A 20324-nucleotide genomic window follows, 5' to 3' on the forward strand; every position below is an offset into this window, starting at 1 on the left:
AGAGAATTTATAAGAAGTTCAGGAACTTGCTAGTAGCTCTCCTCATCTGGAGAAAATTTTCATACCTGGGTGGACTGCATGGATGATGAAAGCACCTAGTGAATAAGGAAAGTAGTTTTAGTAAGTGCAGTTCAGTGACTGTGGGACTCAAGAGCCCTGACCTAACCACCTGTCCACTGGTAGGTACTGGAGGAGATGCTGGCTTTTCTTCCCCAACACTCCTGACTTAAATACCTAAATTTTCTCTTATACATTTAAAACTGATCTTTTACTTACTCTTTCAGTCTTGTTTTCTCTATGGGAGCCTGGGATGTTTATGGAAAGAAATCTAGCTTGTTATGATCTACAATCATTACCGAATCACAAAGCACAGAAATCAATACCCCAAACCTGAGTGAAAATAACACAGACTTGCTTGCATTAAAATGCACAAAACACGCACCTTTTAGTGTTACCTTTGTTCCAAAGTGAATTTGCTTTTGCTATCTTATCATACCAGATTTTTTCCCTCTCACTCTGCCCCAGCCCAAGATGTTTGTTTGCTAAGACTAGAGCTTAAGACATTGTAAAACCAAAAGCAGTAATTGCATGTAAGGGTGGAGGGGGTTCTCCCAGCATAATTAGATAAAAATGGTTCTGTTATCCCTTGAAGCAGGACAAACATTTCAGTTGCTGATTGGCACCAGAAACAAAACTTTGCCCTGAAAGCAAAACTGAACCCAGCTGCCTGGCAGGCATATTCACTTCATTCTCAGGGGAAAAATAAAACTCAGGAGGTTTATGCTTATCAGGCAACTAAGACAGTCTAAACCTATTTGTTTTTCAATTTCTGTTTACATGTGATCAGAACCTAAGGTTAGAAAGACATTTATATAACAAAAGGATTTATACATTCTCGATTTTTGAATCAGAGACTTCTTTCTGTGTCTTCTACTGCAAATTCGTCTGCAAAATAGATGTTAGCAAGTTGCCTGTAGGGTTATATTTTTAGTGCTATATTTTTAGTGCAGCATTAAAATTCCTCTTTGGATTTTTGTAGCAGCATGGATTTTCATTTCCATCTATTGTGTTTACCATCACATTTACTTGTTATGAAATCTGGTAAATTTAAAGGTGTTCAAATTTTTTTGCATTATAGCCACCTTAATTTTTACATTTTTTGCAACTCTATTATTAGGCAGATGGTTAGAGTCTTAATTCATTGTAGATACACAGGAGTTAATTATTTTTGAGAACTGAGTCCATTAAATAGCTATTTGCATTTTTTTTCCTGAAAAATCAACTCACAACAAAAAAGTCTTACAAGAAACATACCCACAACAAGCAGTACAGATAAGAAACCATTGTTGAGGGTGTTTCATCTACTATTAGTTTTGAACATATGATGACTACCGAATTATTGCAAAGTTCTTACAAATGCCCACAGAATCTTCTTTCAGCAAGAGAGATTCCCCACAGCTTGCCTTGCAGACGATAACCTACCTGCTTTGTACAAAAGAATACTGCTCTCTAGTGGAATATGGGAAAAGATTCCATGACCTCACCACTTAGCTTCCTCTGCCTGCATTCTTAGCTTTTTTGCAAATGAAAGGCAGCTTAGCTTTGTCCTAGAGTTATGACATGTTATGATATATGGCTACAATTACTGTGATACTATACAGTAAACTGGTTTTTCTTTTGTAATCAAGAAAGAGAATTGTTTTTCCCCGCAAACTCCTCTGTAAATTGAAACCAGTGGTTTTCTTTTTTTTTTTTTTTTTTTTTTTTTTTTTTTAGAATACTGATGTCTATATCAAGAGTGTGGAACTAATAACTATTTAATTTACGAGGGATCTCCTAATAATTTAGCTGGCATAAGGTTAATTTGGGAATGATTAATAGCTACATTTCTACAGATGGAAATTTTAATAATCTCTCTCTCTGGAATTTATAGTGATAATATTTTATAATCAGGATTTGCTTTCTGTTGTGATCACTGCCTCCTTTGGAGTGTGAAAGGTTTTCTGAAGCAGAGATCAAGTTGTACAAATCGTTCAATACATTCTGTCTGTCTCAGCGGGTGGGACACTATGAAAACTCACACGCACACACAAAATGTGGTGCTTTCAGTTTCCCTCCTCCAGGGCTAGTTGTAGATCTGTCATCTGTTTGGCTGGACTTGATGGGATCAGGGCGCCTTTGACAGCATTAATCGCTATCACTACTCACAGCAAGCCTGCAAGCTAGTGAATTGACATGCTGGACATACTTAAAATAGGCATGTAGTGCAGGACTGAAATGAACCTAGCCTGGAATGTGCTGTAAGTGTGCATTCAAAACAGGCATACACTGCTTTGAGGTATTACAATGTTAAACCTGGAGCCAGCTGTTTTCTGAAGATTTATTTTCAACATGTCTTGTCCCTGAGGCACTGGAAAGTACCTTAAAATATCATCTGCAAAAGAGCTGGTTAGCCAATGCCTGGAGTGTCTGGTTCTTGTTTTGTTTTCTGGAAATGGAGGCAGTCACACTAGGTTAATGCAGGAATTTTCTGAATAGTACCTCACTGAATAGATGTTTAAGGCACTTTGTTTTCAGAATGAAAACAGAGGTGTATGGAGAGGTCTGTAAATGTACAGTATTTTTTTGCTGAAAAGAAAGAAGTGAATTGCAACATTTATCAATTGCACCCCTCCACCCCCTGCCAACATAACCAAACCAAAAGAACCACAAAACACAGTAGACAAAAAAAGCAGACAAGGAAAGCAAGCATAAGATGGTTGCCTCACAGGTTTTACTCCTTTCTTTTCTGAAGACTCTCTTCACCATTTAAGTGGGGATTAGAAATTTAGAGATTTCTAAATAGCAGGCCAGAAAATTGTGGGATGCCACAATTCATTGGCAACTATACTGAAACCAACATATCAAAAGAATAGCTCCTCTTCTGAGGAACACGGAGCATTTGAAACTTATTCTGTTTTATTCTGTTGACTAATGGTTAACAGCTTCAGAAAAATTTTGCTAGTCACAAATCTTACAAATAGGAACAATTTTCACCTATAGTTTACTCAGTAATGTGGCATATTTTATTCAGAGAAATCTGCTATGTTGCCATCACACCAAAATGGAGGTTTTCTCTTTTGTTTGGCAAACATGGGTACCTATTCATCACTATGAATTTCTGCTGCCATCTATGATGGAAATTAATTCCTGAACTAGAATCAACCTCCCCAAAACTTGGTAAATTTATCATTGAAACATGGAGGAGTTTAGGATGAAAAGATTATTGTCTTCCTTTACTGGCAAGAAAATTAAGGTAGAAAGAGTAGGAAATGAAGTGTTAAAATTACATAATATTTGTACTGGCACTGGGAATAGAACACAGATCCTTTGCCTCCTGCTCCTGTGCATTAACCAGAGTATTATGCTTCCTTCTCAGGAATATTTACAGTCATTCATTTCCACTGGTAATGGAAAGGTTTCCTGGGGGTGGGAAGAAATGCTATAAATGGAGAATGCAAACAAAACCATCCTGAACAGAGGAAAACAAGCAGAAATCCTCTGCAAAATCTGATACAATAATATAGAACAAATAATGAACTAGGGGTATCATGCAAGAGTTTTAATACATATTAAAGCGCATGTAACAGGGTGATCCTTGACAGTTCTCAGATATCTTTAACACTCAAATTGCACATTACAAAACACAGATATTCATTCTGTGGCATAACAGCAATATCCAAGTTATATGTCAAGGTTTTCACAGTGTAGTAGATGATAGCATAGGAAGACCATAGGTTTCTCCTGAACAAAATTTCCATACATGGTGTTACTACTGGAAATGTGGTTTCTGATAGAGTGAGAAAAATTTCTTTCTGCTTCAATACAAAATATTGACATTTTCTTATTGGCTTAGTAATTATCATTAATTAATTGGGACGGATGATTGTGAAGCACATTAAACATAATAAACACTATATAAATGCCAAGTAATATTGTCATTGATTTACAATACCTTTTGAAAACATCAAGACTTTATAGAATAAGAAAAACAAAAATTAGTACAGCACATGTTGGTTTTATTTTTAAAGTTTAATTATATGAGTAAATGACAAAATAGTTAGAGTGAAAAAAAATCTTTCAAGCTAACATTCAAAAGAAGTCAGGGAATTAGCTGTTCAGCTTTCATCTCAGAGAGTGCCATAAAATCAGAAACAGATGAGAAAAGCTACATTCCCTAGAATAGCGCATAGTAAAGTTGATAGACGAGGTTATACATCAAAAAACTAATTATATGTTCAAGATGAACTTTGAAATGTCTTTAAGTAAAGAAGAGTGGAATCAAAATAGCCTTCATCCACATATCATCTAGTCTTATGGGTCAGAACCCCTAGATATGCACATGAAAACACTCTTTTCATATGAACATGGCTTGAATCTAAGTCCATAATGTCTCATGTTTAAATCCATAATTTCCATGGCACAAGCAGTGAGTATGTGCATCAAACACACATGGTGTGCAAAATAAAGGCTTGATCTTTCCAGAGACAGAGACTGGAGGTGGGGCTTTCAGGACACATAAAGACCATCTAAAAAGATGTAAGTGTTTGCTAATTTCTAACTTGCTTTTGTTTTTCTTCTTAATTCTTCCATCTGTCAACTGTCCTAAAATATTTTAGTGTCAGCCCTAAAGAGTTTTCCTAAATGCACAAGAATTTTCATTGTGCATTTGGAAAAATGAAATGCTGGAGATTTACATTCTATAGGGAGTGAGTATGTTTAAGTTCTAAATTTTACTGGAGATATCTACTTCAAAAGCATGTGTATGTAGGAAAGCTTTGATGTTACATCTGTCTTCTGTGACCTCTCATATTATTTCTTCACAATATTTAATATAGTGGCCTTACAGATTATTTAGAGCATTAGCATGAACTTGGGTAATGAAATATAAAGAATGTAAAAGGACTATTACAAAATCAGGCTGGATCTTGTATCCAGAAATGTATCTCCAAGGTTTCTTGAGTCCACATTAATGTTTTCAATTCAGGACAATTCAGGTGCTTTAGACCAGAATTGTTCTCAAAGGTCCTGAAATTTTCTAGATCACAAGTTTGGAGGCATGTGCTGAATTCAATGGAAACATCAGATCCATCATCAAAGGAGGCAGCCCTTGACCGTCCCCTCATTGTAACATTGTAATAACTTTACTCTTATTATCAGTGCATCAGTATTTCATATCCAACTTCTAAATAACATTTCTTAGAAGGGGAAAAGAGGAATACACAGGGAAAACTGAAAGGAATACAGTAATAGAAGTACTAAAGAAGATTTAACTTGGAATCCCCAGAACCCATTACCCCCTATCGTCTTGTTAAAACTTTCAGAAGGACATTTGCGGTTAATATTGTGGTTAACTCAGTGTTTAGAAGATATATTTGCTTTCTTTATTGCCTATGAGAATTTGCAACAGTACAGTGGAGATGATATTTAGACTCCATTTCTTACTGGTTTACAAAATCCTGTTGATAGGAAATGGGATTCAGTAGCCTTAGATATTTCAGGTAGTTATATCTGTGACCATGAGAAACTGCAGACATGGCTGTGATTGGTAGGAAAAATGGATGGCTCTTTCATAAGTCCGGTGAAGTCCAAAGGAAGTGAATATTTAAGCTCTTGCTCAGTCATAGCAGTGAGGAATTATTAATATTTTGTTATTTGTAGCAACCTATTCCTAAAAAGGAATATAAAAAATATCATTCCCAGCCCCACCCCCCACCCCCCCAACTATTTGGACTTCTAGGAGGAACTTAACAGTGCTGCTTAGGAATTGTTTTTGAGAACTGATTCTCAGACATCTAATACAGATGACCTGAAGAAGGCCTCTGAGAGAGCTGGAGGGGGTCTTTTCACAAGGGTATGTAGTGACAGCACAAGAGATAATAACTTTCAACTGAAATAGGACAGGTTTAGGTTAGATATAAGGGAGAGAATCTCTAATTTGAGGATGGTGAGGGACTGGAACAAGTCACCCAGAGCAGCTGTGGTCACCCTGGCCCTAGCAGTGTTCAAGGCCATGGGACCCTGAGCAATCTGGTCTATTGAAAAATGTCTCTGCCCATGGCAGGGGGAATTTTGGAACTAGATCTTTAAAATACCTTCCAAGACAAAGTGATACCGTGATTCTATTAAATAAAAAACCCCCAACTTAAACATTTATTAAGGTAAGAGTGATGCTTTGAAATGGATATCAATCTCTGATCATAACTAATGAAAAAGTTACTACTGAATCCTGAGAGATAAAGCCATATTGTAGGAAATCTAAGCTCTGGCAGAGTTTGTCTAGTTTTTCATTTGATTTTAAACAAGCTATGTATGATTCAGTCAACAGAACAGAAAAGCAACTAATACTGAAAGTGTGCTATATGTTATATTTTATGCTGATCTGAAAGATTTTTCCACCTAAACTCAACCATTTAATGAGAAAATGAGAGCAAAGTGATACTTACATATATTTATTTTGGCTTCTGTTAATAAAACAAATTGGAAGAGCTACATAAATATGGTCTTGTATTGTTAAGATCAATCCAGGGAAATGTACCAAAAATCCTGTTGTCTTTTTCCTATAGCTGCAACAACCCCTCGATTGTGATATTGGAGAAAGGTAGTAACAGATACACTTTATAGTGTTTCTAAGTGTCAATTTCTACACCAGCTTTAAGTTGATGGTTAATTAAAACTCAAAAAGCACACTGTTTAATCTCTAAATATCAATTTCCACTCATGGGACAGGATTACAAAACGCCAGAGCCGGAGGCCAAGTCGTAACATTTATAACTAAACAAGAAAACACCAGGTCTGCTCATTATCTTCCCTGTACCAAATGGCATCAGATTTCCTGTTGTCTGGAAATCCCTTTTCTATTGAGAAGATTCTAACCAACTAGTTGTCTTCTGTGGAACTGATCTTTTACATTATCTGAAGCTTTCCTGTGACTAGGTTTGCAATATTTATATTGCAATATATATATATTGCAATAACATATTTCTAAGAAGCTAGAAGTTCTTGAGAGCTTGGAGTGCTAGGAGTGCTTGATTTTTTAACCTCAGTTTTTTTGAGGAAATTCATAATTTTTGCATCACTATAATTTCTATTGTTTCAATGGTTTGAAGCCAATGTGCATGAAATGAAAGAATCTTTTGAATTACACTGGTAGTGCAATGTACCACAATAAGCTTTTAGGCTAAAAATAGAAAGATGGATTTAATATGATTTTATAAATATCTGTCACTGACTTCAGACACAAGACCAAAAAAGGATTCTTACTTTAAATCAGAATTTAGATAAAAAAACATCACTGAATTCAGAAGAGTTGAAGCTGAGTAAACTTAGTCCATTAGAGGCAAATAGAAGCCAAACTTTCTCCCTAAAAGTTTTTACAACATTCACTTTTAAATTTGCGAATTATGGAAAATTACTTAAAACCCTCTTGATCTGCTGATGAATGTCAAATCTGCTTAAACCGTGAACAATTCATAGGTCATTTTGGAAGTCAAATTTCAGATTTCAGACTGTGTAATAAGTTAAAAAATGTCTCTAAATTTCGTGGTGAAAATAAACACTTCGAAGTTCTTTTTTTTTTTTACTTTATTGACAAAAGACCAATGTCCTTCTCTGGAAAAGGTTATGAAAACTATACAGGTGATAACTAGTCATCTATGTAGGTCAATACATCTAACTCTGCAGACATGTCATATATCTCTTATTACTTTTTTTGTTAAACTAATAAAGAGTAGACACACCATTTGGGCATACATTTTACAATATGCAGTGTGTGCTGACTGACACAAGAGAGCTTTAATAAACTTAAGTGTGCTCTATATTTCAGTCTACAGTTTGATCTTATTACATAATTGGCAAGATATTTCCTTCATTTTTTGAAAATCTTATAAAATTTTACATAAAAACCATATTTTTTTTATCCCATTGTTCGTTGCTCCTTTTTTTCTTGAGACCATTCACTTGATCTCTGTTTTTTTTAATGCTAGAAGAACTTCACATTCTAAAAAATTATTATATTTTATTATTTGATATGTATGATTTCTTGAAGATATGCAAGACCTATTAACCCTGATAGTCTGGACCATATGAGAAAAAAAGATCCTGATTTATTTTTACATTCACGTAAAATAATGTGAAAATATGTCTAGACACAGAGTTTATTTTCAAGATGCATCTGAATCATCCTGATTAATAGATGTTCTCAAAGTTTGTAGACAGAGTTGTATGGATTTCTTGCATACGACTTTTTTCCCTGTACATACAGTGTATTTTTATATGCTCAATTTACTGTTCCTTTGCAAGAGCTCCTTCCCAGCTCTGCCAAGTGCACTCCAATGTTGAATTCAATGTTAACATGGATGGATATTGCAAAATAGTCAGACATCCTACTAGGTTAAATCAACACTACAGCATTTTTATGAATGTTATCATATTAATTATACTGTTTTTTCCTTTTCTTTATTTGTGTTTCTTTTGATAGTTCTGTGGCCCTGTTGAAGAAGACTCATGATTTTTACTCATTCTGTGTCAAAAATCCTGCAGATAAGATCATAAAGGTAAAAATATATGTGACTTAATAAATGTGCTGCTCTGTATTTCTGAGAGATTTAACATCTTGACATATGACCTGTCCTCTGACATCGTAATATGCTTTACATTATTTTAATAAGTTAATAATTTAAGCTTAAAAGCTCTAAAATGCTCAAGATTAATTTATCTAGGATGTACTGTGATGATCATGCTTTTGCAGTCACGATTAGCATGGCTGTTGTTCAGTGCTGAGAAAATAAGAACCTGAGAAACAAACAGACATATCTCAGAAAGCAGCTGTTTGCTGGAAGACAAATGACTTCAAAGAACTGTAAGAAAAAAAAGTTTTTTCCACTTTTGTCATTGATTTTCCACATTTGGATGCTTTGATAAGTAAATAATCTGTGTCCCAGGCTACAAATGGGATTATTGTCTCAGAACTATCTTCTGGAGGATTGCTGTATTTCTAAATAATGTAAATCTGCTCAGGTACTACAATGCTGAGAATGCGATCATAATAGTAAGAGAAAGATGGAGGCACTTACGGACTTCCTTTTGTGTTCAAAATCCAGGGATGAGTATAATATTCTGGTATGTAAGATACTGGTTTGTAGTTAAGAATAAGAATACTTTTCTTGATTTTGCTAGCAATTTACAAGCTTTGAGCAAGTTACTGAACCATCAGTGCTTCTCAGCCATGAAATTTGAATATTTCTCTTATGTAACTTACTTTGAGATCTATGAATATAAGGAGCAATATAGGATATAGGTATTAATACTATAGAGTAATTTCAAATTAAATTGAATATGTGCTATACAGGACACTACCTTATAGCTCAATGTGGTTTAAAGACAACTTTTGTTTAAAAAAATATTTAAAAATTTATGCAAAACCTCTCTCTCTCTGCCCCTCAAAAAGGTATTTGTCTGCTCTCCTGTAAACTTGCTGCCTAATTACAAGTTACAACCACATATTTTCCTTTAGAAACATCTTTAAGATAAGCTTCATGCTGAAATAATATTTTTATGCTTTTTCCAAATGTCAGTTCTAGGTATATGTATGTACAAATTCATTATTTGTTCAAGAATTCACTTCTTCTTAATCTCGTATTTGGCCAAGCAAAAAACTCAAGTGGAAAAAGAACTTGCTTCACAGTGATCCTTTCTTTCTTTCTCCTCAGAGCATTGTTCTTGATTGAAGTTCAGATTCTGCTCATAATTTTGCTAAAAATATCAAACTTGATGACAGTTACTTATTCCAAATAAATATAGAAGGAACTATTAGAAGGTTTGGACCAGACTTGTCTATATTATTGCCAGGTACAATAAGAGAAGAAAGGGAGATGCTGAAAGAATTAACAGCTTCATATTGTGGTAGCTGGAGGAGATATCTAGAAAGGATCTGAGAATGTGTTAGATGATGCTACATTTACTGCTGAGAAAGGAAAGAGGTCATAGCCTCTCTCTCTTAGCTAATGAAGAGCAAAAATTTACTGGTTAGTTCTCCCTTGCACCTGACATTTCAAATCATATGGCTATACAGTGCTATAGAAGCAAAGCCACATCTTCTGTGCTTCCTCCGGCCTGTCTGCCTCTCAGTGCAGATATAGTTTTCTGATAAGAATGATTTGACTGGCATCCTGAATAGTGTAGGTGACACTGCAGTGCTCAGAGCTGATTGAGTGTAAGCTCCTGATGACCTGGGAAATCCTGGTGTTGCCTACATAACGGAGGCCATGGAGTCTGACCAGAACTCCCAGTTCTCTGAAACTTCCTACTAAAAGGTTTTGGATGTATATATTTTACATATCTCTCGTAGCAGCAACAGAATACAGAGTACTCAAAATTATTTTTAAAAATCAAATTATTTTGTATTTTATCCATTAAATCTTTTCAACCACTTTCACAGTGAAGAATGGGACAGAGCAACTAAGTTACTGACATCCTACAAGTAAAATTACCAGAGCTGTTCTAGTACTCCCTGCCTTTCCTCCAGTTGCTTCCCCATCCGCTCCCCCCTGCCATTTAAAACAGTGTAAAGCAATTACAAATTTAAATTTATAATGCTCACTCTCAGCCCAGAAGAAAAACATTTTTTGAAGAGTTAATAAAAGTATTCCAGTTTTCCACTGTGCTGCAATTCCAGTATAGCTGTCAGTCCAACATATAAGTAGCTAGAACTTAGTTATATCTCTGTTTAGAAGTCACTCTGCTAGATGTACACTTGTTGTTAATTTTTTTCTAACATGAAAGAGAAGTCATAACAGAGGTTTTGTGAGAGAATGTGTTTGGTTGGTTTTAATAATTGCAAAAAAGATCCAGAAGACTGTTATTTTTTGATTATTTTCCTGTCTTGTTTATTTGAAAAGTAGATGGTGTCTAGACTTCTGAGACTAACAGGAATGGAGGCTAATAAAGTTACAACATATGGTATACTCTGGAAGGTATAGCAGGACAGACTATAACCTCCACTAGCCTGTGTTTTCTTGTCTGTAGAGCATACCAGTATATCATAAGAGAGCAACAGAGGAACTGGGCACAGGCAATACACTTCCCCTACTCTGCCCTCCTAGCTCCAGCAACCAAGATATAGATACTCCCTGAGTTTGATTTTGTTCTTAGACCTCCAGTAATTAATGGCATCAGAAGATCTGAGAAAGAAAACTGTGGAACTGTCTTGGGATAGTTAATTAAACAGAGAGCAGCACCAGTTGTCTGCAGCTGGGATGCTAGGTATGGTGATGATGATGATATGTCTGATCCCCTGGAGGGAACCTCTAAGACATATGCCCAAGGAAAGAAAGATAATCAGGCTTAGAGGGGCCCTGCCTCTAGCCAGGTAGAGGTTGGGGAGAATCGTGTGTTTTGGACTGTGTGGATTCGATGGCCTGGCACATCGGCGCCACAGAGACATGAGGCTTTGGTTGACACTGCATCACAATGTACTTTGGTGCCATCGGAACATGTGGGGGCAGAACCAATTTCCATTGCCGGGGTGACAGGGGGAGTACAAGAGTTGACTTTGTTGGAGGCTGAGGCGAGCCTGACTGGAAAGGACTGGCAGAGACACCTGATTGTGACCGGCCCAGAGGCCCCGTGTATTCTGGGCATAGACTTCCTTTGGAATGGGTATTTCAAAGACCCAAAGGGATTCAGATGGGCATTTGGAATAGCATCTGTAGAAACAGAGGGTGTTAAGCAACTGAACACCCTGTCTGGACTATCGGATGACCCATCTACTGTGGGATTGTTGAAGGTGGAAGATCAGCAGGTGCCAGTCGCCACTTCTATAGTGCATCGGCGGCAGTATAGAACAACTCGAGATGCAGTGATTCCCATCCACAAAATGATTCGTGAGTTGGAGAGCCAAGGGGTGGTCTGTAAAACCCACTCACCCTTTAACAGCCCCATTTGGCCTGTGCGCAAGTCGGACAGAGAATGGAGATTGACTGTGGATTACAGGGCATTGAATGAAGTGACTCCACCGCTGAGTGCTGCCGTGCCGGACATGCTGGAACTCCAGTATGAGCTGGAGTCCAAGGCAGCAAGGCGGTATGCCACTATTGACATCGCCAGTGCCTTTTTCTCCATTCCTCTGGTTGCAGAATGCAGGCCTCAGTTTGCTTTCACCTGGAGGGGTGTGCAGTACACTTGGAATCGACTGCCCCAGGGGTGGAAGCACAGTCCTACCATTTGTCATGGATTGATCCAAACTGTATTGGAAGAAGGTGAGGCTCCAGAACATCTGCAATACATCGATGACATCATTGTGTGGGGGAACACTGCAGCTGAAGTGTTTGAAAAAGGAGAGAAGATTATCCAGATTCTCCTGAAAGCTGGTTTTGCCATCAAGAAGAGCAAAGTTAAAGGACCTGCTAGAGAAATTCAGTTCCTGGGAATTAAGTGGGAAGATGGACGGCGTCAGATTCCCACTGATGTCATCAATAAGATCACAGCGATGTCTCCACCAACCAACAAGAAGGAGATACAAGCTTTCCTGGGTGTCATAGGTTTTTGGAGGATGCATATTCCAGAATATAGTCAGATTGTGAGCCCTCTTCACCTGGTAACTCGCAAGAAAAACACTTTCCAGTGGGGCCCTGAGCAGCAACACGCTTTTACTCAGATTAAACAGGAGATTGCTCACACGGTAGCCCTTGGCCCAGTCAGGACGGGACTGGACATGAAGAACGTGCTCTATTCTGCAGCCAGGAGCGACGGTCTGTCCAGGAGCCTTTGGCAGAAGGTGCCTGGGGAGACTCAAGGCCGACCACTGGGATTTTGGAGTCGAAGTTACCGAGGGTCGAAAGCCAGCTATACTGCAACAGAAAAGGAAATTCTAGCAGCCTATGAAGGGGTTCGGGCCGCCTCAGAGGTTATAGGTATGGAAGCACAACTCCTCCTGGTACCCCAACTACCGGTGCTAGGGTGGATGTTTAGAGGAAAGGTTCCCTCCACCCACCACACCACCAGTGCTACCTGGAGCAAGTGGATTGCCCTCAGTGTACAACGTGCTCAAGTTGGGAAATTGAATCGCCCTGGAATTTTGGAAGTAATTACAAACTGGCCCGAAGGTGAAAGTTTCAGTGTTGCAGATGAAGAACAAGAACCAGTGACCTGGGTTGAGGAAGCTCCGCCATACGACCAGTTGCCAGCAGAGGAAATATGTTACTCTTTATTCACCGACGGTTCCTGCCGTGTCATAGGGATGGGTCGGAGGTGGAAGGCAGCTGTATGAAGCCATACACGACAGGTTGTGGGGGTCGTTGAGGGAGATGGTGGATCCAGTCAATTTGCTGAACTTAAAGCCATTCAACTGGCCCTAGATATTGCAAAGAGAGAGAAGTGGCCAAGGCTCTATCTCTACACTGATTCTTGGATGGTAGCCAGTGCTCTGTGGGGATGGCTGAAGAAATGGAAAGAGGCGAACTGGCAGCGTAGAGGAAAACCAATTTGGGCTGCTGAAGAGTGGAAAGATATCGCTGCCCGGTTAGAAACCCTACCTGTGAAGATTCGCCATGTAGATGCCCATATCCCCAAGAGTAGAGCTAATGAGGAGTAGCAAAATAATCAGCGGGTAGATCAAGCTGCAAAGATAGGGGAGTTGAAGATAGATCTTGACTGGGAGCACAAGGGAGAGTTATTTCTAGCATGATGGGCCCATGATGCCTCAGGTCGCCAAGGCAGAGACGCCACCTATAAGTGGGCACAAGACTGAGGGGTGGATTTAACCATGGACAGCATCTCTCAAGTTATCAGTGACTGTGAGACATGCGCTGCCATTAAGCAAGCCAAGCGGATGAAGCCTCTCTGGTATGGAGGGCGGTGGTCTAAGTACAAGTATGGGGAGGCCTGGCAGATTGATTACATCACACTGCCTCAAACCCGCCAAGGCAAGCGTCATGTGCTGACCATGGTAGAAGCCACCACGGGATGGTTGGAAACCTATCCTGTGTCTCATGCTACAGCCCGCAACACCATCCTGGGCCTTGAAAAGCAGGTCCTTTGGAGGCATGGCACTCCCAAGAGAATTGAGTCAGACAATGGGACTCATTTCAAAAATAATCTTATTAAAACCTGGGCTAGGGAACATGGTATTGAATGGGTATATCATATCCCCTACCATGCACCAGCTGCGGGTAAAGTGGAGAGGTTAATTTGGCTTTTAAAAACCACCCTGAAAACATTGGGTGGAGGGTCCTTAAAAAATTGGGAGCAGCATTTAGCAAAAGCCACCTGGTTAGTTAACACTCAAGGTTCCACCAACCGAGAGGGTCCTGCTCAGTCCCAGCACCTTAATATAATAGACGGAGATAAAGTCCCAGTGGCCCATGTTAGAGGTTTGTTGGGAAAGACAGTATGGATCAACCCTGACTCGAGTACAGGCAAACCCATCTGTGGAGTTGTCTCTGCTCAAGGACCGGCTTGTACATGGTGGATAATGCAGAAAGATGGAACAATATGATGTGTACCTCAGGGAGATCTGAATATGGGGTAAGATTGATATGTGCTGAAAGTTACTACCATTGTCTGCGTGTTAGATCAGTTAGACATGAAACAGAAGGAAATGTATAAGTGTCGAAGGTCTGAGCAAGTAAGACGGACGGAAATGTGTGTTAAAGGTCTGAGTAAGTGAGATGAAACTTTTAATTGTGTACCCACGATATGGAATAAGGGGTGGAATGTTCTGGGTTGACCTGCCTCCTATCCCATATATCCCATATCCTGGAGACATTGTTGTGTCTGGCAGCTGCCCCTCCCTCTCTGGTGGGGCCTGCTGGTTTGTTGTTTTTGTTTGTTTGTTTGTTTGTTTGTTTTTTCTGCTGGCTTGCTCTGGCTTTGGCTCTCTGCTGCTTGGCTTGCTTTTGCTTGGCCTGCTGTTTTTTTTTCCTGCTGTTTCTCTTTCTCTTTTTTTTTCTTTCTTTCTCTCTCTCTCTCTCTCTGTTTGCTGCCTGCCGCTGCCGCTGGCTCCCACTGCTTCTGTTTGGTTTTTTTTCCTTCCTTTCCCACCCCCCTCCCTCCCCAAGGAACCGGCTTCGGACCTGACTGACCTGAGAAGTGGGAGAAGTCCTGGGTCTGCAAGAGAAGCGTCACACCCTCCTCGTTTACAGTAACCTTTCCCACTTTCGGTGTTCTTTTTCATTGTCAATAAACTGGTTTTTTCCACTTTTCCTCCAAGGTTTTTTTCCTTCCTGAACCCAGGGCTGGGGGATGGGGTGGGGGGGGAAGAGGTGGTGGAGGTTTTGGTTTAGGGGACTCCTTTTAGAGGTTCTTCCCTAATTTATTTCAAACCAGGACAGGAGGAGAGGCACCTTTATGCAGGTGATGTTTATCCTTTTGCCAGCACTAGAAGTTTGCTAAGAGTGAATCGCTGTACAGGAGAACAACAAAGTAATGGTTTCAAAATGCTGCACTGTATTTAGTGGAGGAGGAGAGCTTACGTAACTGCAAGGAAAAACTGAAGACAGAAGCTTTTTTTTTGTATTATGCTGAAAAATAGAATAAAGTTGAAAAAGAGATAAGCAGTTCAAATAAAATCCATGTGAAAATATTATCCACAATACACTAAAATCACTTTTATATAATAAAATTATTTTTATTAACATTTATGGAAATGTACAAAATATTACTTGATTACATGCTAAATGTCATACTTTTGAGATTTGTAAGTGCTACAATTGGTCTAGTCATATTTAAAATACCTGCTGAAATACTAGGTTGAGCTGAAGACTTGGAATTACTCTATAGACTAAGGTATCTTGTGGTGGTATATTTTGCTCAGGTTTCTGTATGATTTGTTCGATAAGATTTTACATAATGGTTTGTTCTGTAACCCCCTATGTTTTTCCCCCGTATGGTTTGCCCCATGTTCAGTTTTATGTCAGTCATTGGTTATACAACCTTCTGGTCCTGTCTGTCACTCTGGGGCCTCTCCCTGCATCCAGAAAGTTCCAGGAAAGGCGTCGAGTGATTAGGCAGGATCCAGACTTTCCCCTCCTATTGTGTTTTGTATGGTTGTTGCACCTGTCTATTATGTTAAGAGCCACACCCTCACTGTACCCCATTGGTCCCTGACTGAACCCTCCCCTGTGTCACACCCCCTGTTAAAAGTAACAGCACAGAGGAGCTCGGGGTCTCTCTGAGGCTGGTGTCCCGAGATGGGGACTCCACATCCAGAGCCTCCAGTAAACTCGGTTGGATTTACCCCTCGAGATTCCCTCCTTTCATTTCCTTCGCCGTAGGCACGCTGCACTCCCGACAAGCCAAGAACCACTGTGTTGCTGTGGTGCCAGGGCTGGCCGGACAGGCGACGCAGGCACCCCTGCAGAGGCAGGCGCCCCCAGCAGGCACCCCCGCAGTATCTGTGTTTTTCATTGGCATCTCCTTCAGCACTCTTCTTCTGACCTTCAGCTAAGGAAGGCTGTCAGTCTGGATAAGTGTTTCCTCAGCTAAAACATGCAGCACATCAGGAGGAACTGTAAGTCTACAAGTTCCAAATTTCCGCCTACTGTTTGCAAATTAGATACAAATGTGAACAGCAGGAGGCTGACTTTTAAAACAGACAAGTGTTACCACACATTTATATGATGGCTGCTCTTCAAATCTCTATATTGGCTCTCTTCACCTTCTGCATTTAATTAAACTCCTACTTCCTGATTTACGGTTGTCCTATGGCTTCTGCAGCATGGCACAGAAAGGAGACTTAGGCAACAGAGAGGCAACAGAGAGGCAAAAGGCAACAGAGAAAAATTCTGAAGGTGCAAACACAGAGAAAGTGTGAGAGACTAGACTTCTGGAACTGAACAACTCAGGGAAAAGAGTAGTTCCTCTTTACTTCTCAAAAATTTGCAACCCAAATTTTTACTAATGTGGTGTCTGATGACATCCCTCACATCTTTCAGACTTCTGATAATTAGCTGCCTGTGTAGTGTATATATAGAACTATTTCTTGCTTTTTATTTTTCTCTTTACTTCTGACCCTAAATTATTTCCTCACTCACATCCTCTTTTCACATATTACCTGTGATGATAGTCTAGTGTTTCCTCTGTTGCCCATAAAAATCTTGATCTACTTGAGCTATCGATGTGCTTTCTTTCATTTTTTTCAGCCAAACTTTTCTAGCTTTCTCAATAAATATATTTCCTGTAATTTATCTGTAGATGCTAAAATTTCAACTATATATCAATTTTCCTAAGGTACTATTATTCTGTTTTTGCATTTTTACAAGAAAGTTACAATCTGAACAGCATTTTTTTTTTCTTCTTACTATCACTCCTCTCTCATCAGTGTAAATTCAACCTCCATCTAGTTTGAAGATCACTTCATGGTTACTCTTGTAAACTTGTGAATATAACAATATAGACCTTTTTCTCTAGGTATAATTGACCCATAGCATAGAAAAATTATTCTTGCTGACTTTATATCTAAAGATAGAACTATATTATGGAGAAAATTATAAAAGGTGTAAGATTAATCCTAACGTCAAGATGTATTTTAATTTCAGAGTGCAAAAAGAGACTGCTTCAGAGGCTTGTGGGAATAATCTGTGCATTTCTATCAAAAAACATGTACTTTCTGAAAAATTTTCAAGTCCTCCATACTATTCTTTTTGAAGATTCTTGTGGTTTACCTGCAAAATTTACAAAAATCTTTATTCAGAAAGTAACAACTAGTATCTTTTTCAGAAAAACATGACTTTTGGCCCTACGCTTTTTAAATCAGCTTAACATGTCCTAAGCATCAGTTTATGGAAGCTGTGACACAAGTCTTAAAACACCCCTTTGGGAAGGAGAGAGAAAGGGACAGAGGAACAGCATATCTAACAGATTCATTCATTTCTGCTTCTTAGTATGGATTATATGTGTGTATGTGTGTAAATAAAAAAGGATTATGTTGTAACGTAAGAAATAACTTTTTGTCTCTATTTGTACACTAACAAGACAGAAAGCCGTCCAGGTATTTTGGTATCGAGCTATTGGCTATTGAAATTACATGGGGAAAGAAACCATAATTTATAAGTCTTTGATTTCTCTGGGAGGTAATTTTCTGATAGCTGGGTAAACCTGAACTTTTATCTCCTGGTTCTCACTTCAGTGGTCTCAATCTCCAGACACATGAATAAAGTAGTTCAGGATCTTTCACCAAGTCAGACGGATGTAGGTACTTAGTCTGCAGTAGTACTGATTCTTACATCTCTAAGCCTCCTTGACAATGTCAGAAGTAAGGGACTATTTTTAGTAGTGGATATGGAGCTGAATAAAAGAAAAAAATCTGACTTCTGATGAGAGTAGCTTGTACTTCAGAGGTATACTCTTCCCTTTATTTCAGCAAGTTCTTTTTTTTTCTTTTTTGCTGAAGAAGTTTTATCTGGATTAAAAGCCTCTGGTAGCATTCACTTACATGGTTGGATTGGCTCTTCAGCTGTATGGAATGTGATTAAAAGAGGTTCTGCTTCAAGAATGGCTCTTGAACTTGGGCCTATCCACTCTGATAAACCAAAGTATAAAGGATATGTGTATGTGCAAGCATGGGTGTATTTTACTCCTCTTCTTTAAGGCCTGTTTGATTTTGGAAAAAAAATGCAACCATGAAACTTAGAGTCACTAGGATTATGGAAGAACTATCTGCTAAAGAACCATTAGCTGTATCACCCAATCTGCTTGACAGCATAGCTCATGGGTAATGAGACATTAATTTGAGGCCAATTTAGAACCCATGGATTTATGTGATAGGGGAAAAAATGGCATATGTTTATAAAGTGATGTTTTGAAACTAACTGAAGAAAAATTTGAATATGTGAGTATTATTATTCTCACAATCTCACTGGAAACTTTTGAACTCTTAAACTACTTTTGACTGTAGTATAATCCTTAAAATTTCAAGTATCAATTTGTAATGCAAGAAACTAATTCTATGCCTATTCATACTGCCCTGTACATTGGTAAAATTTTTTAACATGTTATGATTGCTTTGCTGTGCTGGAAAGATATGTGTATGTCTCCTTATTTCTCTTTCTCATGCATGTGTGTGCACATATACACACTTGCAAATAATATATCCTCTAGAAATGTAGAAGACTAACTGTTTTTAGGGAGATAAGTAAATGTATGTGAGGCAGAGTAAATAGACTTCAGGTGCTTAAATACTTTTAACTAATGTCTGGTTTGTTCTGGTAGGGTGGGTGTTCATTTTGTGAGCTGGATTTTAAGATTTCCAGAATTTCACATTATAAATTGTCAGTGTAAGGCTGATTGTTGCACCTTATGGGTTTTTTTGGTTTTATATATAAGTGGTCATTTCAGCTGTACCTTTTACAAGTTCTTTTGTAATTTATAATACCTTTTCAGGCACAGATGGAGTGTTATGTTGGGTGGAACTGTAAAGGTTCAGCTAGGAATACCTCTGAGGAGGATGCTGTGGAGGCAGTCTGGGCTTTCTTGGAATTGAAGATAAATAATGGATTGATCCAGACGTATTCCAGGTAAGAGCTTCTCCCTGTTTACTCAACAACTTCCCTCTCGAATCTTTGTCTTCTTCAGACAAAGCTAGTTATCCACCTTTTAAATAATCATTCTGTTTTGTGTCCATCCTTTATGCTTTCAATTCCTGCTCCTTCCATCAATGGAAAAACCTATGTTACCTCATCTGAATCCTTTTAAAGGTAAAACTAGATTTAAAAAATTAACCCACTAATGAAAGAGATTTGAGCTAATTCTGATCAATTTTCTAAAGCAGACTCACATGATATTTTCAACTGGAAGTTACTGAAAAGTAATGAGCAACCAGAAGTAGAGCACCTCTACCAACACAAATAGAACTAGAAGAAGACACATCTATGATTTTAGAATTTCCCTTGATTACACACATATTAAGGTCAAGAGCAGAACTCCAGTAAATTTTCAGTGTCAAAGTGTCATCCCAGAATCTTTATTTTATGACTCCTGCTGTGCACAAATCAAAACGAAACATTTAAAGCCATAGAGATTCTAAGGTGAAAGCTACATGATTCATGCATAAATATCTCTATGAATAAACTTTCCTTTAGTTCACAAAGAGTAAGAGAGAAATACTGGATGTTTGTGCATGGCTAACAGCACTACAAGCTTAAGTGTTGGTGGCTGCTTGCTCAATTATTTTTTTTTTGAGCAAGTTAAGAGGCACATCCATTTCATTCAAGTCCAATAGTGATAATCATTGGTTTTAGTTGACATAGAAGTTGAACCCAAAGACAGTTTATCCTTCTGTTATTTTTAAA

The sequence above is a fragment of the Sylvia atricapilla genome, chromosome Z (genome assembly GCF_009819655.1).
Source record: "Sylvia atricapilla isolate bSylAtr1 chromosome Z, bSylAtr1.pri, whole genome shotgun sequence".
NCBI lineage: Eukaryota > Metazoa > Chordata > Aves > Passeriformes > Sylviidae > Sylvia > Sylvia atricapilla.